The sequence below is a fragment of the Phragmites australis genome, chromosome 4, assembly GCF_958298935.1.
Source record: "Phragmites australis chromosome 4, lpPhrAust1.1, whole genome shotgun sequence".
NCBI lineage: Eukaryota > Viridiplantae > Streptophyta > Magnoliopsida > Poales > Poaceae > Phragmites > Phragmites australis.
In genome coordinates this window covers 34,032,139-34,049,493 of record NC_084924.1, presented here as the reverse complement: position 1 = coordinate 34,049,493, position 17,355 = coordinate 34,032,139, and the positions used below count along the sequence as shown (strand labels likewise).

General features: G+C 43.5%; 1 non-coding gene across 1 annotated transcript; it reads left to right on the top strand.

Annotated features, from left to right (window-relative positions):
* Positions 1–1,439: 1,439 nt before the first annotated feature.
* On the top strand, positions 1,440–1,578 carry LOC133917230 (small nucleolar RNA Z247). Its single transcript, XR_009909634.1, has one exon. It is a non-coding gene; the product is annotated as a small nucleolar RNA Z247 (small nucleolar RNA).
* Positions 1,579–17,355: the final 15,777 nt, after the last annotated feature.

The following is a 17,355-nucleotide window of genomic DNA, read 5'->3' as shown; positions in this document are numbered from 1 at the left end:
CATCTCGCCTGACCTCTTGACCGATCCTGATTCCTCTCTGAATCTAGTTTAGGTCTCTATCACCGAACATTTTGCCCTCAGAACACACCTACACCTCAACAAAATCACCAACCACTTTTGAGCATAAATTCTTCAAACTTGACTCACATCAATCTACGTGATATTATCACTACGCTAAACACTTTTGTTTTTGTCAATTTTACAATAAATTCAATTTTTCAACATTCGTGATTTCACAATGTCAGCACCCAGCTGGCACCAGGTTAGCACCCACTGGTTGACAAGGCCAGTAGGTACAAAAGTTACCAAGTCCATTGGAGAAAGGCATCGATGAGAATAGATTAGAACCGGCTCTTCTTCCTGGCTTCTTTCCGTTCTCCATCTCCACTATTCTTCTTCCACCTCCGGTTTCCCACTCCTCCCTTCTAGAATCATCCTCTAGCTTCTTATTCCTCAAGGGTTGCTAACAACTAGTATTATAGCCCCCTTCCTGGAGTGGCCATCATGATAGATGAAGACCACGCCCTTCTCCTCGCTAAGATTAGGAAGCTGCGTGAGCAGATCGACATCGCAGCGAAGAAGTGGGATGCGTAGCCACTCCAAGCTGAGACCAAGGATACCATCCTCAAACCGTGTGACGACCTCGGTAGGGAGTGGGCGTGGCTCAGCGTACTCAAACCTGGTGCCGAAGAGGACACCTACTCCTCCTCCTTGTTGTTGGAAGATATACATGCTTAGAGATAGAATTGTAAATCTGTTGTAATCTTCTAGTATTTGTTGTAATCTTCAGTTCTGTTGTGATTGCCACGGCGGGGGCTCTTCTCGTCATCTATATTAACACGCAAAGCGGCCCGGGAGGGTTTAACGCTTCCCAATCTATTTTACATGGTAATCAGAGCTTAGGTCCTCCCTCTTCCACATCCATGGCGATGGCTTCACTCTCATCTAGCTCCTCCTCATCCATGGCGGCGTTTCCGTCTGGATCCCCTCTCCTTGGCCAGTCGGTCACGGAAAAGCTCACGAAGACCAATCATCCAATTTGGAAGGTGCAAATTCTTGCGGCCCTGCGCGGTGCACAGATGGCCGTGTTCATCGACGGCAATGCTGTTGCTCCGGCTGCCACCTTGGAAATCGTCAAGAGTGGCAACGAGATCGAGAAGGTCCCAAATCCTGCGCTTGAACGCTGGGCAGCTCAAGAACAGCAAGTCCTTAGTTTCCTGCTGTCATCTCTGTCGCGTGAGATCCTTACTCAAGTCGCCACCATGCCGACGGCTGCTGATGTGTGGCGCGCAATCGAAGGTATCTTCGCCTCACAATCCCGAGCACGAGTTATTAATACTCGCATGGCGCTGTCAACAACACAGAAGGGCGTCATGTTCGTCGCTGAATATTTCGGCAAGATGAAGTCTTTAGCAGATGAGATGGCATCTGCGGGCAAGAAGCTTGACGATGAAGAGCTGGTGTCTTACATCCTCGCTGGCCTCGACATCGACTACAATCCGCTTGTTTCTGCTATGGCTGCTCGAGTTGAGCCCATCACGGTGGGCGAACTATATGCGCAAATGCTCTCGTTCGAGATGCGCATGGATCTTCTTCATGGTGGCTCGCAGTCCTCTGTCAACTCTGCATCAAGAGGGCGTGGTGGACGTGATGGTCGCGGACGCGGTGGCCGTGGCCGTGGAAACAGCCGTGGCCGAAGGGACTATTTCAACAACAGCAGATCAAGCAACAATGGCGGCTACTCCAATCAATCCAACCGACCAATCTGTCAGCTGTGCAACAAGATCGGTCACACTGTTATCAAGTGTTATAAAAGGTTTGACACCTCTTTTTCAGGAGAAGAAAGAAGTGCTGTTGCAGCTACCTCTTCATATGGTGTTGACACAAACTGGTACACCGATACGGGGGCAACAGATCATATCACAAGCGACCTTGATAAATTGACTGTGAGAGACAAGTATACTGGTAATGATCAAATTCACATAGCCAGTGGTGCAGGTATGAACATTAATCATATTGGTCATACTATTGTTCGTACCTCCAATCGCAATTTGCATCTAAACAATGTGCTTCATGTTCCTAAGGCCAACAAAAATCTTGTTTCTGTTCATCGCCTTACTACTGACAATAGAGCCTTTCTTGAATTTCACCCAAACTTCTTTTTGATCAAGGATCAGGCAACGAAGAAAACTCTCCTTCACGGCAAGTGTAAGGGTGGTCTTTATCCTTTGCCGCCAGCTTCCTCATCATCTAGTCCAAGCCGACAAGTTTGTGGTGCCATCAAACCTTCACCCACAAGATGGCACAGTCGTTTGGGTCATCCATCTTTATCTATTGTCCAACAAGTCGTTAGTAGAAATAAACTTTCATGTTCAGATAAGTTCAATAAAGAGTCTGTGTGTGATGCATGTCAAAAGGCCAAGAGCCATCAGTTACCTTACCCTAAGTCTACAAGTGTCTCAAGTTTCCCTTTAGAACTTGTGTTTTCAGATGTTTGGGGCCCTGCACCCAGTTCTGTTGGACGAAATAAATATTATGTTAGCTTTATTGATGATTATAGCAAGTTTACATGGATTTACTTGCTTAAAGAAAAATCTGAAGTTTTTCAAAAATTTCATGAGTTTCAGAGTTTTGTAGAAAGACATTTTAGCAGAAAGATCATCACCATGCAAACAGATTGGGGAGGCGAGTATCAAAAGTTGAATAGCTTCTTCCAGAAAATTGGCATTTCCCATCATGTCTCATGTCCTTATGCTCATCAGCAAAACGGCTCGGCAGAAAGAAAGCACCGTCATATAGTAGAGGTTGGTCTAGCCCTTCTTGCTCATGCTCCTATGCCACTTAAATTCTGGGATGAAGCTTTTGTTACTGCTACATATTTAATCAACCGTCTTCCCAGCAAGGTCATACAGTATTCTACCCCCTTGGAATATCTATTTCATGAAAAACCAAATTACAATTTCCTTCGCACGTTTGGTTGTGCGTGTTGGCCGAATCTTCGACCATATAACTCTCGAAAGCTCCAATTTCGTTCTAAGCAATGTGTCTTCCTGGGATACAGTTCTCTCCATAAAGGATTCAAGTGCTTAGACATATCTGAAGGGCGTGTCTATATATCTAGGGATGTTGTGTTTGATGAAAATGTTTTCCCTTTTGCTCATCTTCATCCCAATGCTGGTCCTCTTCTTCGGTCTGAAATTTCCTTGCTTCCCATTAATCTCCAAAATCCATCACATATTGATCAAGGGGGTGTAACATTAGGTGATCAATCTATGATTAATGATTCTGCTGCTAATATTTCTTGTGAAGAACAGCTATCAGGTGAAAACAGGGTGCATGGCGGAAGCAACGCTAATCCCGGCGTACATGGCGGCAGCAGCGCTAATCCCGGCGTCAATCCTGGCGGTGTAGTACATGGAGGCGTTTTCAGTACTAGCGATGTAGACAGCAGTACCTTTCCCGGCAATTCTTCGCACGGGAACAGCAGTACTGGCGATGTAGACAGCAGCACCTTTCCAGGCAATTCTTTGCACGGAAACAGAAGTGATTCTCCTGGCGTTCTTCCCGAGCAGACATCATCTCCGGTTCCTGAGCATGCGTCTGATAATGCGTTCTTCAGCACAACTTCAGACTCCGTGCAGGCTTCTGCGACAGTCGCGTCCGGATCTCTCTCAGCTGAGCCAGGACCGATGTCACATCCTGCGCCTGAGTTGCCGCCTGGATCTTCTGCGCTGGAACAACAGGTGACCGAGCAAACAGTGCTGACAAGACCAGTTACCAGATCAAGGCAAGGTATTGCAAAACCAAAAGTCTATACAGATGGTACAATAAGGTATGCTTTCCTGACTGCTACTGGTGAACCACAAAATGTTCAAGAAGCATTTGGTAGTAAAGATTGGAAAAAGGCTATGGAAAATGAATATTCTGCTCTCATGAAAAATAATACATGGCATTTAGTTCCACCTTGCAAAGGAAGAAATATTATAGATTGTAAGTGGGTCTATAAAGTTAAAAGAAAGGCTGATGGTACAATTGATAGATACAAGGCTCGTTTAGTTGCTAAAGGATTTAAACAACGATATGGAATTGACTATGAGGACACCTTCAGTCCTGTAGTCAAAGCTGCCACTATTCGTATTATCTTGTCTGTTGCAGTGTCAAAGGGTTGGAATCTTCGCCAATTGGATGTACAGAATGCGTTTCTTCATGGCGTTCTGGAGGAAGAAGTCTATATGAAGCAACCACCAGGTTTTGAGGATAAGACCAGACCACATCATATATGTAAGTTAGATAAGGCCATGTATGGCTTGAAACAAGCACCTAGAGCATGGTACTTCAGGTTGAGCATGAGGTTACAGGATCTTGGTTTTGTTGCTTCAAAGACTGATACTTCATTATTTTTCTTCAACAAGGGCAAAATCACAATTTTTGTGTTGGTGTATGTTGATGATATCATTGTTGCCAGTTCATCTCAGGATGCCACCAAGGCTTTGTTCGGAACTTGGAGAAGGATTTTGCTCTCAAGGATCTAGGTGATCTTCATTATTTCCTGGGCATAGAAGTAAAAAGGACACATAATGGTCTATTGTTAACACGAGAGAAGTATACCTCAGATATATTAAAACGTGCAGGTATGTACAATTGTAAACCAGCCTGTACACCATTATCTACTGCAGAAAAACTCACAGCCAAAGGAGATTTACTGGGTCCTGATGATTCTACACAATATAGAAGCTTGGTTGGTGCACTTCAATATTTAACTTTAACTAGACCTGATATTTCTTTCTCTGTGAATAAAGTATGCCAATTCTTACATGCACCCACCACCCTGCACTGGTCTGCAGTAAAAAGGATTTTGAGGTACCTTAAAGGTACCTTAGGTATTGGTTTAAGTTTTGGGAGATCGTCATCTATGCTTGTTAGTGCCTTTTCAGATGCAGATTGGGCTGGATGTCCAGATGACAGAAGGTCAACAGGTGGCTTTGCAGTATTCCTTGGTTCTAATCTTGTGTCATGGAGTGCCAGGAAACAAGCCACTGTATCAAGATCAAGTACAGAGGCAGAATATAAATCTTTAGCCAATGCAACTGCTGAGATAATGTGGGTACAGACATTATTACAAGAACTTGGCATCTCTTGTCCTTCAGCAGCGTGTCTTTGGTGTGACAATATTGGTGCAACATATTTTTCAGCTAATCCAGTATTTCATGCAAGAACTAAACACATTGAAGTTGATTACCATTTTGTACGAGAACGTGTTGCACGCAAGGTCCTGGACATTCGATTTATATCTTCAAAGGATCAAATAGCTGATGGATTCACAAAATCTCTCCCTACTCAGCAGTTGGAAAAATTCAGATGCAATCTTAACTTGTGCAAGTTATGATTGAGGGGGGCTGTTGGAAGATATACATGCTTAGAGATAGAATTGTAAATCTGTTGTAATCTTCTAGTATTTGTTGTAATCTTCAGTTCTGTTGTGATTGCCACGACGGGGGCTCTTCTTGTCATCTATATTAACACGCAAAGCGGCCCGGGAGGGTTTAACGCTTCCCAATCTATTTTACACTTGTCATCGTTCCACATCATCATTTTGTCGAACAGGGGAAACGGCCGGGACATAGAGGAGGAGATGAACGCGCACTCGTGGAGGCCATGCGTGCCGTGAAGGAGTTCACCAAGCAGACCATCACCAAGCGCCGCACTGGGCTACATGGGAGCCTCACATTCATCGATGGCCTCGCATCCTGTTGCGGCGCCGATGTGGCACTGTCACCAGCGAGCCTTGTGGCGGCATGGGTGGCAGCGGCCTGGCTGGAGCTGGGTGCGAAGATCTTCACCTTCGTTGGCCAGCTCGAATTCTTATAAGACTAGGCGCTCATCCCGCTGGACGTCGTGGCCACACTGCAGTTCGCGGGCGCGGCCGGTAGCGACGGTCATCTGCTCGAGGACTACGACCTCGGCTTCTTCCCATTCAGCAAGGGCAATGTTGTGTGCAACGCCTGCAACGGCCTTCTCCTGTTCCGCTCTGCCGGCACACCGCGGTTCTACATCGTCGACCCGGTGACAAGGCGATGCATGGCGTTGCCGAGGCCATCGAGGGACGCGCGGCTGTCCATGCTCGTGTTCGACCCGTTCAGCGCTCGTCACTACCACGTGCTCAACTTCATCGGGTGGCGCGACCGTGGTGCCGCGGTTGAAGTGTTCTCGTCTGAGACATGGGCGTGGATCGCACGCGACGTGGAGTTCAGCGTTTCGGCAAACTCCCCCTCCGACCCTGGAGGACGTGCTGCAGTTGGGCGACGGCGTGCACCAGCCAAATGAATTATGGTTCCCGTCATTCGGGGTGGCGGCTTCAACATGTCGTTCAGCGGTTCGCACACGTGTGGGTTGCTACTCTCAAGCACCTGCGCGCTGGCAAATAGAAAATCCAAGTGCCCCGGGATCCAGGCTATGCGATGACTGCAGCTCAGAGGCAAGCCACAATTCAAGGAGAAGAGAATGTCAGTACCCAGTTGGCACCAGGTTGGCACTCACTGGCTGGTGGGGCCAACAGGTACAAAAGGGAGCAAGTCCATCAGAGAAAGGCATCAACGAGAATAGATCAGAACCGGCTCTTCTTCTCGGCTTCTTTCCGTTCTCCACCTCCACTGTTCTTCTTCCACCTCTGGTTTCCCACTCTTATCTTTTAGAACCTTGCTCTAGCTTCTTCTTCCTTAAGGATTAATAACACACAGCTTCTCGCATCCTTCTGTTTTTTTTTACGCAGCCGTTATATAGTAGCTAGCTATTTTAATTCGTAATTTCAGTCAGATTTTAGGCCGTTGGATTTGATTTATGATTCAGGCTCCCCTTGGGCTGATTCTTTTGGGCTGACTGGTTTCACATCGTGGGTCGGCTTTGTGCGTGTCTTGGGCTTCTTGTTTTAGGCTTGGCATGTGTATTTGGTCTTTTCAGTTTTTATTATCGGTTCTACTTTCAGGTTTAGCTGCTTCGTGAGCTGAATATAAGGATTGTAAATATTTCTTGCAAACAGTATTGTTAATATTTCTCCTTTTTGGTTTACTGTTGAAAGGTTATTGTAAATATTTCTTGCAGTTGCAATAGTGTTGTAAATTCTAAACTTTATCACCATAACTTATAAGTTTCCTATACGTTACCTTCTTTATATCAACTGTTGACCCATATAAGTATGCTTATTGGTATTTTTATTTATGCCTTTTTGGGGGGGGGGGGGGCTTAAAAAATCCCATGTTTTCTTGTCTTCCTTAAGAAAAAATGGTGTTATGTTTTTTACTTTTTAAGAGTCTGCTAATCCCATATTTTTCTAGTCTTTTTTTTCCAAAAAACAATTGTCATCTGCTTCTGTAGGAGTTCACTAATTTCAAATTTCTTTGCCATCTTATGAAAATAATTCTCCTTTCCTTACAATATCACCTCTTGTATTTCTTTTCTTAAGGTACCACTAATCCCATCACTTTGTATGTAGGATTAGGTTTTTGTTTTTTAGGAGTTCATTAATCCAATGGTTTTCTTTGTACTAATTGAAATATAATTATTTACATTTTTTGTAACAGTTCATTAATCAATTTTACATGTTCATTTGTTAATTCCATTTTGTGTTTGTTGATCGGTAACCCCTATTTCCATCATTGAGCGGGACTTGTACAAATTTCAAAAAGGTCTAAATTCGGCACCAGTTACTGCAAATGAGACGTCACATGCACTAGCTACATGTCAAAAATATATGGAGCTCACTATGTAAGACGGTGCAGCCAAAAAGTTGATTGAAAATCTTAAAATAATTGGTCAAGTAACAAATATCTGTTACTATAAAAAATATTTCAGTCAGTTTTGTTTTTTGTAAAAAGTGTGCTTGATTACATGTCATCTCCCTATTGGCTGAAAAATTGACTGCATTTCAAAAGAAAATTAGCTGATTATCAACTAGATTTTTTTAAGCCAACATCCTTACGTTGTTTCAGACTTGTGCACGGCTAGTTCTACAGAGCACTCAAGCACTCCTTTGGTTACTATTGCCCAGTACGCCAACCACTCTGAGTTTTTGCAGCCACCAGTTCTCGGTGCAGTTGGGAGGATTGATCCGAGGCAAATGCGTTTTTGGCGTGTTTTCCGTGAGGTCCGTGTGATCAGTTTGGACCCACGATACGTGGATGAGTCGGTCCTGTGGGCCGAGAGCAAGGAGAACCTCGGCGACTGCTTCCGGTGTGTCCACATGATCAACAACCCCGACTACATCTTTGACGCGGAGCAGGCCACCCCTCGGTACGACGTAGGATCCTCTTCCGGTGTTACGGCGGCAAGAACCAGCAGTGGCGGATCGCCCCGCACAGTGCCGCGGCGCCAGAGACGGCAGAGCATGCCACAGCCTTAGGCCTTCTGGAATGCGGTATTGTGAAGACACAGGAATAATAAAAATATAGGATTGAAATGTTTTAGTAATTTGAATCTTATAGAATGAAAAATATAGGAAAATTGTAGAAATAACCGTTTGAATGGAGTTTAAAAAAATACATGAACAAGATAAGAGAGATGGACATAAAAAAAATCCATAAGATTCGGCTTAATGTTACAATTCTTTCAAACTTTAAAGAAGCCATTCTATAGATTTTTTAATGAAATTTGATAAGTTTATTTCTTTGTTCTACAGGACCCTTATTGGAAAATTTTGTAAGAATTGAAATCTTCTAAAATTCCTATGAAAATCTTACAATTCAAAATATGTTTGTTTCTCGAATAAGGTTTTATAGAGTTATATCGTATAAGTATGGTGAGGGAAAGTAAGCTGGACGAAATCATATTTGTTAAAAAGAAAAGCGTTTGGTTGGTTGTATATATTTAGACAGGCTGAGCTGAGTTTCTGTTTTGTTGACTGAATCTGAGACCGCATAGATGGATATAAGAATTGAGATTGTTATTGGTTACTCCTATGAAGATGATTTTGTGACACTGACAAGTGAGCTCGCCTATATGAGTGGATGCAGAGCTTGTATCCACTAGGCCATGATGAAACCATATATTTATATCAACCAGACCAGATTGAAATAGTGGATATAGATAACAAAATATATTTCTCCTTAAGATTATACATATCAACCAATATAAGTTAGTTCCTTGTCTTAAGAGATAAGCCTCTATGCGCACCTTCCAATATGAAAAATCATGACATTCAAAGAATAGAATCTTCCTATGTCTCTCTATTGTTGCCTACAGATCACAAAGCCGGTTAAGATTAATAAGTGATCAAACTAGACCTTGATACCAATTGTAGGATCGAGAAAGGCGAGTAGATGTGGTGAATAGGAAACTCACCAATTTCTTGCATAGCCTATCACAATCTTTCACCCAACATGCCTCAAAAACAAAATTGTGGAAGCTACAAATCGAGAGACGTAGTTAACAACAAGCATCTTTACAAAAACCATAGCTCCATTTGATGAATCTGAACACTAGGTTCTATTAAAAGTTAATCCAAGTGTCATCGCTCACAAACACTTGCAACTTAAGGAAGAAACAATTAGAGATCTAAAGATCTAGACATTGGAAGAAGAAAGTGTTCAAGTTGATGGATCTAGAGGTGGAGAATGGTTCAAGACCAACTCATATATGAATCTTATCCCTCTAGCAATAAGAAGAACAACTCATATACGATAGAAAATAGAAGCTATTCAACAAAAATGAAAATCATCACAAAAACCAAAAAACTTATAGAATTGAAAGGGAAGCCAATAGAAGGAAACTAGAAGGAGATGAACACAAGCACAAGAGGAAACATAAACTTCATTTTTTTCAGAGGAACGCCCTACTTTCAGCAGATTACAAAATATTTTTGCTTAAAAAAAGCTTTCACCTAACAAAAGGCTAAGCTCTCCACTTCCTCTCCTCTAAAATCCTAACACACAATCTTAAATGGCTGGCTCAAAAAGGCTCAACCAGCCCTCCCTATCTATTTACAGCCTAAGTTCTTTGGCCACTAAGTTTTCTAGATTATTCCCAAAATATCCATCTCTTCCGATACACTTCTACCTACCACCGAGGGTATTTTCATCTATCTTTTTCCTCATCCATTGAAAGGATGTGGCGCCTTCATAACTTAACTTTGTCTCGACATAAGCTTCACGATGATGCCACATGCACTTCACACTTTCCTACGGTTTTGAGGCCAAACTGCGAAATCGCCTCGCACGCTTCTTAAAGTGTGACTCACTGCCACTTGCCTACACCTTAAGCAAGCCATCCGATGTCGATGCGTGCACTCCGTATTGCAATCTTGATCGCCGGCAAATCTCCCCTACTTTCGATCTCTCGGGCTGCCTTGTCACTTGCGCCGGTATCCCTTTTGCTTGACTTTGTCAACATGTCATCTTCATGCACCTTTTCATGCTTTGCTTGATATCCACGTGCACGGCTAGGATCATCATTGACTTCACCTGGCCTCCTTGATCACCCGACATCAAGCACCCTGCTTAGACACTATCATCCTGCCATCAACCGTCAAGTTGCATCCATCACTTGCACATCATAAAACAAACACACATATTTCTCCAATTCTATCTCCAATTAGTCAAAACTTACAAATCTCTGTTGAAAATCTCATCACACTGAAAACGTGAACACCGGATGGTCCGGATGTTCATGCCTGAAAAATAGTCCTGTGTATATTCACTTGAACACCTGACCATCCGATGTACACTTCTATTTTTGCCTCTGACTTGAAATACTCTGGCGTGAAAACTTTCTGAACTCCGGATCATCCGGTGTATCCACTTCACTAAACACTGTACCATCCAGTGAGTGCTATTTTTCCTGACTCAAAGACAAATTTGTTAATTCCATTTTTCTCTCTAACTTTGGTTAGTCACAATCAAAATCATGCATAAACAAGCTCATGCAAACTAAAATCAACTCAATTTAGACATTGACAATGACTTATCACATATAAAGCAAGGAATATATCAACTTGGTTTCTCAAAAGTTGATCTGTGTTAGTTGTTACATGCTTGTAGTGCGAATCAGATTGGATATCTCAAACATATGAATACTTGAATTTTGTTTCTTCAATAATGAAATATGTCCATACACGAATGGGTAAAAAAGGTTGTAGAAAATTTACTAGTGATCTGGTAGAACTTTGGTCAAAATGAATCGCTTGGAGTTAATTTATGCCAATTTTGGAATAGGAAATATGGTGAATTTTGATAATTCTGTCTCTAACGATCATACTTGTTATGTACTTTTGCTGCTTTTCATCTTGCTTCGCTGATGTTAAAGCAAAAAAACTATAGGAGGCCTAGGACGTCAAGATAATTCTGTGCAGTCGCTTTGGCTTTGAATTACTGAGGAGTGACACAATTTCCATTAGAGCATCTCCAGGAGACTACCAATAAGCTGTCACACCCGGTTTTAACGGCCAAAATCAAGTGCGGCTTATGTGTGCTCAGGAAGTTTAACACACATAAGGACGTCATAGGTGAAGTAACAAAAGCAATACTTTATTTATTTAAACGTTCACCTCTTACAATAAAAGACTTTACCTAAGCAAAACTCAAAATTTAACCTAAACGACATCATCTAAACGACGGCAGCGGAACGAAAGCATTAGCGACCAAAACTCCACAGGCATCGACTGGAAGATACGCTCCTTAGAACACCAGGTCGTCGTCTTGAAAATCCTCAAAGTCTTCCACTGAGCAGCATATATTTTTGGTAGGAGAAAGCAAGGGTGAGCACATAATGTACTCAGCAAGTGTGGGAAAATAATGACATGCAGGCTTATATCAAGAGTAGGTTGACACAAGATATTATTTGCGGAAATGCGAGTAATGAAAACACATTTGGACTCAAAAGTATTAGACATGTATTAAATGAATGTAACCCAACAATCCATCATCTAGCATACAAGGTTCTCCACCCTGCATACCACAACCGTCTAGTACTTCTCGTACTACGACCAAAATCACAACATCTAGTACTCCCTGTACCAGAATCAAAACCAAACCACCATCTAATCATGTGAGGATCCAAGTCTCTCATATCCGTGAGCACGGCTGTTATAACAGTTTTACACTCTGCAGAGGTTGTCCAACTTTACCCACGAGTCAGTGAATTCTATGTTACCGTGTTTGCAAGACACTTAACACACGCCAGTGGTGTACCGCCAAGAATCATTGTATGACACTTTCCACTAACCAGAGACTAATCCAGTGCATGTCTGCCCACTAGGTTTCACCGCCAGGCTTTACGCAAGCAAAGCTCCTACCCAGAAGCCCCCTTTTGTGCTGACCCAACGCACACTGGACAGACTCTAATCAGTATGTCACACTTTACCCATATCAACCTCGTGGTTGGTACGTTACTTCTTGGGTTGTCGCTCCACGAACCGGTCCTTATTTAGGTTACTTGAGCAAACACTAAACCAATGTCATAAACATGACAACCATCACCAACATCCCTATGCTCAAGACCTAAGGTTCCATGTTGCTAAAACATTATCATATTAACCATCATTACTGCATATGTTCATTAGTCAAAATTATGACACTTCCCAATATTCCAAAACCAAGGCTAAGCAATCTACCCATAAAAGACTCCTAACCATAAACCATCTAGGTTCCAAGGGATGATGAGGGAATATCTAGGGAAAACCATAACATAGGTGACTACCCATCATATTGACAGACATTGTATGCAGTTTTGTAAAACAAAACAATTAAAACATAGGTTCAATATGATCAAGGACACTTGCCTTCTCCTTGCTGCTGCTCAGTGTATTCTTGCTCCTGGTCTTGATGTTCTTCAAATTGATCCGGGACGTTATCGGCTAATCGCACAATTACCGACAAACAAACAAACAAGATATATTAAGAACACAGCACAAAACAAAAGAACAACGAGATAAAAACTGGCTAAAAAGAAAGAGCACTGAAAAACGAATCCATCGACACAAGAATCGCTTAAACCGGAGTTACGATGGAAAAGTTAGGGTTAAAACAAGTCTAGGGTTAAATCTGGAAAAAGAAAAGGACTTAAATTGAATTATCAGAAAGTCCAGGGACCTTTTTGTAAAAATAGAGGGACCAAAATATAATTATGAAAAAGTATAGGGACCTAACTGTAAAAAGACAGGGCTCTTTTTGTTATTTCAGAAAAGTTCAGGGGCTAAATTGCAAAATTACCAATTAAAGGAATTATCAGATTTATTTCTATACTAGAAAATACCCTTTTCTTGCGTGGCAACTGACTGGATCTGACTGGGCATGACACATGGGCTGAGCATTAGAGGTGTCGCACACGTGGAAGGGTGACGAGGCATGGGATGCTGACTGGTTTAAAGGTGACACGTGGCGAACAGCTATTGGCCAACAAAGGGGTACGGATAGATCTAATCTGGGCCAATGAGGATAGATCCAACGGCTAAGCTCAAAGGGGGCTGTTGGCGGAGGGTTTCTCGGCGGAGCCGAGCTCGGCACGGCGGCGGCACGCCGGAGCAGGGGAAAAAGGTCGTCGCCGGCCTCGAGCTTCGACGACGAGCGGTGGAAAAGCATCAGGAGGGAGAGGGCATCCCGTTTGAGGGCTTACCGAGAGCAGATCGACTCTGGAGGAGCTTGGCGGTGACGAGGGGCGGCGGGAGGCTCGGGTCTTCGTCGGGGATGGCGCTCCGGCGACCAAACAGCGATGGTAACGGCGGCTAGAGCTCCTGCGGACAGCGGTGTAGCTCGGGGATGGCTAGGCTGGGGCTAATCGGCACGGGAGTGGCGTAGCGGCGAGGGCAGCCGAGCGACGGCACTAATGGCGGCGGCCTGGTTTGAAACCTGCAACCTCGGCTCTGGACTCGGCGGATTTGAGATGAGATGTGTTCGGGGAGGGGATGGGCACATATATAGGCGGCTCGGAGGTCGCGGGGCGCTGTAGGACTCCAAGGCGGCGTCGATCTCCCGTTCGGACTCGGCGGCGCGGTAGAGTTTGATTCGGAGACGATGGACCTGACCGGCGGGTCCCACACGGTGGTGGCACAGGTGAAAGCGGCGCTGGCGGGGGCGTCTTCGGCTGGCGCGCGGGAGTGGGCCGAGGCAGGGCACGGCCCAGGCGGGAGAGGAAAGCCGGGGCAGCTGGGCCGAGGCCGAGGTGTTGGGCCGAAAAGGAGAAAGACAGCCCGTGAGAGGTTTTAATCTTTTTTCTTTTTCATATGAATTCAAATCCAAATTCAAATTCAAAACCCAGGCAAAATATCTTCAAATAAATTCATCAAAAAATTCAAATAAAATACTACTTGCCTAATTCAGCATGAATGCAAAATATTCACTTATATCCTATGTCATTTTCTTTTTCTTTCATATAAAATAGGGTTTTCTCTCTTTTAAAATAAAATATTTAAATTCATTTGAACTTTAACAAATATTGAAAAAAAATTGGAATTAGAAAAATTAGGGTGTTACATAAGCTGTCCCCAATAAGTTATTATTGAGAGAGCTCCAATAATATTTTCAGTATTATTGGAAAAGCTACTTCTGCAGACTACCAATAATCCTCTCCACAATATTTCATTTCATTCTATTTCTCTTCCCTTGTGCATATGAACTCTATTTTAACTCTATTTTCACATCATAATAATTCAAACTATTATGTTTCAAATGCACACAATTCAAAAACATTTTAAATCCATTATTTTTCAAATTCAAATTCAAATTCAAACTTAATTTGCTCAAGAATTGAACCAAATTACACCACATATCATACCAAATAGTTCATCATCATACCACATAGTTCATCCAAAAGCAAAAGATCATGAAAACACAAAGTTCATCCCAATTTCTCAAACATAAAGCATCACACACTCCCACTCCCGTTGGCCCCAAAGTCCCCATTGCCTCCTATGTTCCCACCCATCCACCCACCCATCTTTGATGCCATGATATGCCAACGCATTGCATCCACATATGCTCTCTGTTTTTCATCAAGGTTGCAAGATTTCATAAGCAAACAAGGTTGCAAGATTTGATCATAGTACCCACGTGCTCCTGAATTGGCACATCACTTGGATGGAGGTGCTCAACTTGCTCATAGCAACCTGCCCAATTGTTACAACACTCCTGAATTGCACTCCAACGGTGTGAGAGTGAATTGAGTGTTCGGTTGGAGGGTTTCTTGACATTGCGGTGAAAGTGCTCATCAATGCACTTCCAATAAGTGCTACTATTTTCATCAGTCCCTGTGATTGCATCAAGGCTCACACTCTCCCATACCATGACTAAGGTCTCATCCTCTTGTGTTAAGTAATTAGCCACCCTTGCCCATTTTTTCTTTGTAGGAGGAGTAGGAATCTCAATGAGATCTTCATCTAAACTTTCATATGTCATTTTGATAGAGATGTCATCTATGCCAATGGCCTTGTTCATCATATTGACAAAGGAGTCGACACCAATCGACGATTGATCACTACATTATACACATACATTCAACTATAAAAAAATACTACACCAGTTTCTGCCTAACTTTTTTGAAATGCATTGAACTATCACATAGCAACCACATTCAATTGCAATTTATCAACAAAATTGAAAGGAAAAAAAAGAAAAACTTTATACCTTGCGGCCATTACGCTGAATAGGTTGTGAGCATCCTCCATGGACACGTCCCCGCCAGCGTTAGGGACAGTGGCAGCCACGGGCAGGTCACACGGAGGAGGTGAAGCAGGTCGGGATCTCGAGGGAGCCGCACCTTCTCCTTCCAGACCGTTGGCTATGTCTTCCGTGCCACCGCCTTTCGTCTGATGTTAGGCTGCGCGGGGAGACGTGGCGGCCATCCGAAGGTGATGGCCAACGCTGTAGCATGGGCGGGGAACTCTAGGAGGTGATGTTCCATGCCGCCGATGGGCTACAGCTCCTCCGCCGTGGCTAGGAGCGTGTGTCGGCCTTGTGGCATCACGGCTGCCCCGACGGCGCGGGAGGCAGGGGGACGGAGACCGGAGGTGACGGGGGAGCCATGGGGATGGCGGTGTACTCCATCCGAGCTGGGGGTGGCAGACGGAGGGGTGGAGGTCGGGACAGAGAGGGGAGGGAAGGCGGATGGGTCAGAATGTTCACCCGCCAAAATTTTGGGTTATTGGGGAGGGGGCTCTCCCTTTCTTTTGGGAGGAGGGGGTTGGTTTTTTGGTGGCCACCAAAAAAAATAAAGGGATGGGAGCTTTTGGTAGTCTGTTGGAGCATCAAAAACCCCAATAATGACAGTTTTTTTTATTGGATGGCTATTGGTAGTCTCCTGAAGATGCTCTTAGAAAGTCATTTTTTTTGTTTTTGAGATACTTTTTGTAAAACATAACTTACGTGGATACTATATGATGCAGAATTTGCTAGATTACGTTCCTGCTTTGACATGAATACCTAGTAGAATCTTCATTTTAAAATGCTTATTGATATTGATGCATTTTGTGAGATTGGATTTAGTGTTAAAATTGGCAAAAGTAAAGTGTTTTAGCTTGTCCTCCAACTCAATCAATATCAAGAACATGTAGTGAGCGTGGGTTTGGTTAGGCTTGGTTGAGTTTGTAGGAAAAGATAGTAGGTTGAGGGTTTGTCCAACCATTGATTGGAATGTTTATCGTGATAAACCGCTGGAGGGTTTGAAGCATACCTACTAACTCTCCCCTAAGCTTAGTTCAGAGTTATGGATAATATGCATGTGTTGATAATATATTGCATGAATATGCTCATGGTAACATAGTAATATTTGTGGTTTATGACATTGGTTATGCTCATAGTTGCATATTAATATTTGTGTGAACTGGCATTGAGTTAAGTTAGAACTTATGCTTGGTAAATTGATTGTTTGTTTATTCATATGCAGGTGTGTCATGAGGGCTAATGTGGTTGGTGACCGGGTCCAGGACTAGGTTAAAGGAGGAACCGAAGTTAAGGTGATCAAAAGATCACGCGAGACGTTCGGGCTAAGGAACAATATACAGATATATTACACTATAAGATACGTTGAAGATATATTGAAGATGCGTAATCTATGGGTGGATGATGGCATCAGGCATATGCCGTATATACTGGTGTCGCGTGCGGAGTTGTGGACTCCTGACGCGAAGTTGTACGGGAGGTCGTGGCCAGTAAGCACCAGGGCACATGGAACAACAATGGTTGGTTGCTTCCTATGTATTGTTGGTAATTAAAAGAAAAAAGTTCAAAGCTAGCAAGTACTATAGATGGTCATGCATGCATGTACTGTGCTAAGCATGGCATGTAGGTGTTGGCGTGGCCCATCGGTGGACACTACAACTCAGTGGGCAGGATGGCGCAGTGGCGTGGCCCAGACGTGCGTGGCCTGGTTGGCGCG